Below are 8470 nucleotides of genomic sequence, written 5' to 3'. Positions count from 1 at the left end.
ACCAATACGCCATATGATGCCTTTTTTTAGAAGCTCCAGATCCATGTGTCTTAAGTGACATTCGAATGCTTCTAGTCACAAACCTAACTATTTTTGTTTGAATTTTACATGCCTAATTAAACTAAGGATAAATAAGAGATGTTGTATGGAGGCAACACCAAATATATCCTCATTCTTGGGGGTAAACACCTGTTGTTGAAGCGTTAGTATGAAACAACCACCACCCCACACAATAACTGCATCACTGGATTGCTCTCTCTCTCTCTCTCTCTCTCTCTCTCTCTCTCTCTCTCTCTCTCTCTCTCTACCTTCATATGTGCGGTTCACATTCCCCAGCCCAAAGCCAAACCCAATAGAGGTCCTGGAAGTGCTCAGTTGTCCTTATTTTATTTAAATTGTTAGTAGGTTGAAATAATGTTGTTGAAGAATGAATTTTGAAAACGAGAAAATATTGCGAGAAAATAATCAAAAAGTGTTTTTATGCAAAATAGAAAAATACTAGATGATACTCCGCATGTTGCTGCGGGAATCGGTTGCAATACATTTCAGTGAGATTTGGTTTGTGTTGATCGTAAATATTTAGATTAATAACACGTGAATCAAAATTAAAAATACATACAACTTACTATATTTGATTGTGTATAGTTAAAAAATATATATTGATATAAGTAGAATAATAGAATGAAAGATATTTTCACATGCATGGTTGCATGTGGTGGTGGGTCTTTTCCAATGCATGTTGCATGTTGAGGTGGGCCTTATCCATCCATAACTATATTGTGATGTGGCATGCTTGCATGTTGAGATAAATAAGTTAGTGAGGATCGCTCTCATAGGTATAAAGGATTCTTATATATGAAATAAAATTTTCATCGTGTATTTTAAAATGTTTATATAAAATATATCCATGTATTTAAAAAGTTTGCATTTTTTATGCCCATGGACTTAAAAAAAGCACTTATGGAACAAAATGCTCATATAAATGTGTGTATGTGTGCGTGCGCGTGTGAATGCACACGTGTTTAGGAGTTCATCTTTTATAAAAAGTTTATAGATTTTTATATAAGTGAAATAAAATGTTAATCACATATTTGAAATATGTTCATGTATACAGAAAAATATATTCATATATTAAAAATACTAGCTGAGTGCCCGTGCGTTGCCACGGAATAAAAAAAAGTATATGGACACAATGAAATATTCTACTTCAGAAATATGCATTGAGCATGCATGGCAATATGTGATTTCATTCTGAAGATTTACTTTCACTCTAGCATTTTGTTTTGTTGGACTGAATAGCACATAAAGAAAGGCTGGCTACAGGGTGCAAGTGCAAAACACTTAAAACTCTAGGCACCTAATGCGAAGAACAATTAAAAAATTAGGTTTTCTGGGTAATTGAATAGATCTAATGAAGGTCAACTATGTTCCTCGTCTCAGAAATTTATAACTGTAGTTGTATTAAGTAAATTTTGCAGTGAACCATGTTTGCTCCATTGTTTTACTGTAGTCTTGAGACCAAAACTAGGAGTCAGATGCTGGATTTCCGAACACCATCTACTTCATCAAACATTAAGCATCTGAAACAACATAACTTCCAATTCACCAATTTAAGAGACAGAACAAAAAAGGACAAATGAGAGGAATAAAAATTTCATGCCACAAATGTAAGGAAATATGGAATGTAATACATCACAATTGGTACATCCTACATGGTCAGCCGATTATAACTAATATTAGATTGATGTATTGCATGGTTCACTTCCGACCTTTGATGCAATATCTGCAAAGCAAAAAGAATTGAATGAATGAACAAACTGGATGACCTTGTTGCCCCCTTGAGACTGACAGAGAAAGATTTTGTAGCTACACATAACTTCACCGCCATAGGTAATCATTTACAATTGCCAATTTGCTATGCTGGTATAGAAGACTAAATCACAGGCAATGGATTTTGTGATTTCAGGTCATAGAAAGAGAACTACCTTATGGAAGGGGCTGAAGTGGTGAATTCAAATTTTATGACATGGCACTGAAATTACAATTGAACGGTCATTGTAAATGATACATCTGTCAACATTTTGTATGACTGGAACAATGACTCCTCAAAACTAATAACAGGGACATATCTCTGGGATTAAATAAGTCACTTGCTTTCTTTCTGGCAGGAAAAACTGAAAAAGAAAGGCATGTCAGACACTCAGACATACGAACCTGCTTTTCGACAATGCTTCGAGGAATCTTACACATATTTCTTTCATACAAAAAAGTGTGTCTTGTGGCAAACAAATTTTTACAACCAAATTTTCATATGAAGTATCAAGACGCTCAATTTGAGATGAACCATAGAAATAACTTGGTAACCATACGCTAACCATTGTTAAGAGCTTCCATGTCACACAGATGTGCCTTATTCTTAAATTATATACTCTTCCCTCAAAAGTTAAATTAATATACTCTCTTACATATATTCTCCCAGGCAAACTAGTATTCTTGGCTCCTGCCTTGTGTCAAAAATTTAAATTATGAGCAATTACAATTTCATATCACAGTCAATATATGCAGTTTGGAGCGTGGGACAATGGCTTGGAGCGTGAGAGCACACCAAAGCATTAAATGTAGCAATGTGGCGCTTGCTCCCTGTACACATGATGTATCTAAAGGACACAAGAGATGTATATGACTCACGGAACTGCATGACAAAAACTGAAGTTGCTGGATCTCTCTCACAACACTACACAAGTATTTGGACATGAAAGAACAAGCGCGCCTACACACACGCGCGAGCATGCAAACAAGTGATTTGCATTGCGTAAAAATCTTGCAACCTTTTCTGGATTTTTCCTCTTATTTATATGGTCAACTACTGTCGTTTAAAATACTACTGAAAAAGAGAGAATAGCTAGTGGGTAGGTATATCGGATGAACCATCCCATGTCCACCTGAACCCAGCCACAGCGACGCTGCTTGCACTGGATTCGTGGCATCCCACGAAGCACATGCATCGGTAAGATCTAACTAACCGAGAATTACACTAAGACGTGGACATGCACACATTACTTGGTTGTTATTGGTAGAAAAATAAAATTAATAATGCTAGGGACCAAGCAAAACAGGATTACATGCACATAAAAAACTGCCCGGACTTGAACTGCGAAGGAAATCACTCCGGCTACACCCAGATGAGCTGAAGTGCACATGGTGGCGTCCACCATGACCACCACCACATTGGAGGCATTGCCGGCATAGCCGAGTCTCCCACAACTGATATCAATGTGTATGCTAATATTTTTGGGTATAAGCTGTATCTAGGGAGGCATACAGAACCAGAACTAAATAGGATCGATGCACCTTTGCCAACACTAGTCAAGTGATTATTCAGTGATACACTGGGAGGCAACAGGAAGCAAGTACCCAAAACACTGATTATTTAGTGATACACTGAGAGGCAACAAGAAGCAAGTACTAAAAACTGTAAGTGTAGAACCTACAAGAAAGTAAGTAAACCAATCCAGACTTACATATCTGGTCACATTAGCCGCCATATGAACAGAAAATCAAATGAAACTTACCTGCTTCCTCCTCTTGGTTCCAATTATCATCATCATCAAACTCGATATTCTGCAGAGTGCGGCCATGTGAGCCATATTTGCAATATGAAAGACAAAGAAATGATACATCACTGCTGGTCTATGATTTCATAATGGGTATCCTTTCATATTTTTCCATGTGAAGGAACACACATAGATCATACTGTTTCACCAAAATCATGAGCCTATTAAAACACTTATTTCTACCACAAAGAATACCTCAGTTCATAAAGATTGGAAGTACTAACCTATTTATAATTGTCATCCCAACTTTCTTCCTCTTCCACTCCTCGTTTTCCTTATATCACCGTCCTTTTCGATCTTGTCCTCTCCATACTATTAATAAGCGAATCACTGTCAGCACAGTGGCATAAGCATAATCTCACTATTTCCGTAATGTGTAATGTCAAACAGAGTATAAGACTATAAACCCGTAAATATTGTATCTACAATAGGATGATGTTTTCCAGATTGATTCCAACAACTCAAAAATAAAACTAAAAGGTAATGATGTATTTCCTTGAGCTTGCCTTCAAGTTTCTCAAATAGCTCAAATGACTGGCAAATAAATATGGTAAGATCCATGTAAAGGATCAATGTATGTACACCTTAATAATATCTAGCCTAGAAGTGTTCGTTTAAGTTTCACTGATGCCATAGACATGCCAATAGGATGGTGTAAACAAAATAGTTTCCTCAAAAAAGAAAAACATCCCAGAAGAAGCTACAGTGATTCTAGCAAACCTGCCACTCTATCTCACCAAACTGTTTTCTTAATTGGTCGACCTCATCTTGAACTTGGAGAGTAAAAACAATATTAACTATCTATTGTGCTAAAAACACATAGAAAATAACAGAAATAGTATTTACTTCAAGACTACCATGTTGTAGTTCTGTAGGAAAATTTGCAGGAATCAGTCTGAGGATTGATGCAAGAGCTTCACATTTGCCTTTTATTTCACACCTCAGTATCTCTGTCATCACTCTGCAACTTTCATGACAGCGGCTTCGTTGTCCCATTCATGCAGTTGCATACATCCACGAAGGAGGGAAATATCACAGTCGTAGAAAGAAAACGTGCGTCAGCATCACAAGTCAAAACTAAAAGGCAAATAATAGGATCATGAACGACAATGTGTGTCAGCATCATAGGACCAAACCAAAAGGATGGGTGGATATGGTGGTAGTTCCATCCACATAAACCTGCACAAGAAGTGAAAGCAGAGGTTGAATGCCTTGAGAACACAAACAGACATGGAAGATCACCACACTTCAAGATAAGATTAATTCAGGGGGGGGGGGGACAAGTGTGTGGCGGGGCTCTGCCACCTCTCGATGTTCGACGGGCGCCACCAGATCACATTCCCCACGATCATCGGTCCCCAGCACGCCAGGGGAGGGCGGGGCATCCCTTGGAGATAGATGAGAGGAGTGCATCGCCGCCTCCAGGGGAGGGTAGGACAGGGGAGGGAACGAGTAACCGACCCTATCGAGACGGGCAAGGCCTCCGATGAAGGTGATGGTGAGGGCTGGGTCAGGGACTCCTCGACCTCGTTGACGCGGCTGAAGCCATCGTTTATCCGTGGGCGGCGCTTGAGCGCTAGGAAGGCGTGAGCACCTGCGCTAGTGCGGTGAGCGAAGGGGAGGATGAGTCCGGCCACGGCCTTGGGGGGAGGCGGGCGAATGGTGGAGGAGACCTGAGGTGATCTCCGATCTGGATGGCGGTAGGGGATTTTTCTCGTGAGAGATGGGATGGGAGGAGCTATGGGTTTGGTGACGAGAGTTCGGGGCAAGGGACGTGTGTGCCTGGTCGTGGCCTCGTGGGTGCTTTTTCTAAGGAGGTTGTTTTTCATTTTCTTTTTATCGTAGTGGAAGGCTGGTTGGTTCTCAACGTGGATTGTGCGGGATCTATCGAGAGGAGGAGGGAAGGAGGAGGTCGAACCATCACGACGTTCAATCCCCCTTTAATAGTAGAGATACATATTTTTATCAACTTCATGTATGTAAAACAAAATATTCATCGCATACAAAAAAATCTCTATGTTCACAAAAATATATTCATGTTTTAAATTGTTTTCTTATAATTTTGGATCGATGAAAAGGAAAGGGATATAGAAAATTGATAAAAATTGAAGGAAGACAAAAAAAGGAATTGTAGGATCGAAAGTATGTCTAGAGGGGGGTGATTAGACTACTTGACCAAATAAAAACTTAACCTTTTCCCAATTTTAGTTCTTGGCAGATTTTAGCTATTTTGGGACAAGTCAAGCAATCATCACACAATTCAAGCAAGCATGCAAAGAGTATATTGGCAGTGGAAAGTAAAGCATGCAACTTGCAAGAATGTAAGGGAAGGGTTTGGAGAATTCAAACGCTATTGGAGACACGGATGTTTTTCCCGTGGTTCGGATAGGTGGTGCTATCCTACATCCACGTTGATGGAGACTTCAACCCACGAAGGGTAACGGTTGCGCGAGTCCACACAGGGCTCCACCCAAGGGCAACGGTTGCGCGAGTCCACACAGGGCTCCACCCACGAAGGGTCCACGAAGAAGCAACCACCCACAAAGGGTCCACGAAGAAGCAACCTTGTCTATCCCACCATGGCCATCGCTCACGAAGGACTTGCCTCACTAGCGGTAGATCTTCACGAAGTAGGCGATCTCCTTGCCCTTACAAACTCCTTGGTTCAACTCCACAATCTTGTCGGAGGCTCCCAAGTGACACCTAGCCAATCTAGGAGACACCACTCTCCAAGAAGTAACAAATGGTGTGTAGGTAATGAACTCCTTGCTCTTGTGCTTCAAATGATAGTCTCCCCAATACTTAACTCTCTCTCATGGGATTTGGATTTGGTGGAAAGAAGATTTGAGTGGAAAGCAACTTGGGAAGGCTAGAGATCAAGATTCATATGGTAGGAATGGAATGTCTTGGTCTCAACACATGAGTAGGTGGTTCTCTCTCAGAACATATGAGTTGGAATGATGTGTGTGTTCTGATGGCTCTCTCTCTGAATGAGAAAGAGGTGGAGGGGTATATATAGCCTCCACACAAAATCCAACCGTTACACACAATTTACCAATCTCGATGGGACCGAATCAGAAAACTCGGTCTGACTGAAATAGTAAACCTAGTGACCGTTAGGAATTTCGGTGGGACTGACATGCAACTCGGTAGGACCAATTCGGTTAGGGTTTGGGCATAACATAATCTCGGTGAGACCGACTACACAAACTCGGTGAGACCGAATTTGGTAATTAGCTAACCAGAGAGTTGGTCAGGCAAACTCGGTGGGACCGGTTTGCTCTTTCGGTGAGACCGAGTGGAACTCGGTGAGACGGAAAAGTTACAAAGGGGAAACACTGAGTTTAATTGCAATCTCGGTGGGACCGATTCGCTCTTTCAGTGGGACCGAAAAGTTACGAAAGGGAAACAGAGAGTTTGCAACCCCATCTCGGTGGGACCGAGATTCTTATCGGTAGAACCGAATTGCTAGGGTTTGGTAGTGGCTAATGACAAGTGAAACTCGGTGGCGCCGGATAGGAAGAATCGGTAGGACCGAGTTTGGCTTAGGGTTTAGGTCATATGTGGATATGGAAAAGTAGTTGAGGGTTTTGGAGCATATCACTAAGCACATGAAGCAAGAGGCTCATTAAGCAACACCTCATCCCTCCTTAATAGTATTGGCTTTTCCTAAAGACTCAATGTGATCTTGGATCACTAGAATATAAAATGAAGAGTCTTGAGCTTTTGAGCTTGAGCCAATCCTTTATCCTTAGCATTTTGAGGGTTCCACTTTCACATCCATGCCATGCCCATCATTGAGCTTTCCTGAAATAATCATCTTGGAATAGCATTAGCTCAATGAGCTATATGTTGTTATGAAATACCAAAACCACCTAGGGATAGTTGCACTTTCAATCTCCCCCTTTTTGGTAATTGATGACAACATATAGATCAAAGCTTCGACAAAAGATAATAATCATGAAATTTATCGTCGCTTTGAGAAGTATGTGATAAGTAAGAGCTCCCCCTAAATTTGTACATATTTAAAATTTGCTTTTGGACTGCAAATGCACAAAGAATTAGAATTGTGGGTTACTCTTCCATGTCACATACATCTTGGTGGAGCGCTAAAAAATGATAAGAATGAAATACATGCACTCATCACCAAGAATAGTGAATGATCACAAACGATAGATAGAATGATAATATTTAAGCAAGCATTAAGCAAACATTAAGTGTAGCTTATGATCAAACACATGATCATCGATGTCTCACAAACATAAGGACGTAGTATCTCACACACAAGCAAACAAAGTTTGAAAAACCACCAAATAAAGCAAGAGAGAAAAGCAACACTCTCTCTCTCTCGAAGCCTATGATCTATACATCTTCTCCCCCTTTGGCAACAAGTTACCAAAAATTTCCTAGAAAATGCATAGCACTAGATCGACGCTCAAGCTTGATCTTCAGGTGGTGGTGGAGTCCGGATCACTCCAAGGACGAAGCCTTCAGTAGACGTGGTCGGAGTGGAAGCTGAAGTGGATGCTGGAGCTGGTGGAACTGAGGCTGTGGCTGGTGCAGACGTTGTAGCTCTGGTGTCAGCAACTGGCAGTGCAGACGACCTCGGACCTCGTGGCACCCTCGCAAACGCATGAGTCGTGGTCCTGCCTCTCCTCTCATTCATGTCCTCCTGGAGCTGCTCCACTGCAGACTGAACTTCTGTTACCTTGATGTCCAAGTCATAGAACCTCTGTTCCATGATCCTCTCTAAACTCGCCTGGTTCTGAGTCAGGGTGGCTATACTCTGCTCAATCCGCAGGGTGGACGCAATCAAGTAACTGAGCTGCTCTTGTTTGGTCTTCAAGAAATAATCA

This window comes from Triticum dicoccoides, chromosome 7A, assembly GCF_002162155.2.
Source record: "Triticum dicoccoides isolate Atlit2015 ecotype Zavitan chromosome 7A, WEW_v2.0, whole genome shotgun sequence".
NCBI classification, from domain to species: Eukaryota; Viridiplantae; Streptophyta; class Magnoliopsida; order Poales; family Poaceae; genus Triticum; species Triticum dicoccoides.
This window is presented reverse-complemented; position numbering follows the sequence as displayed.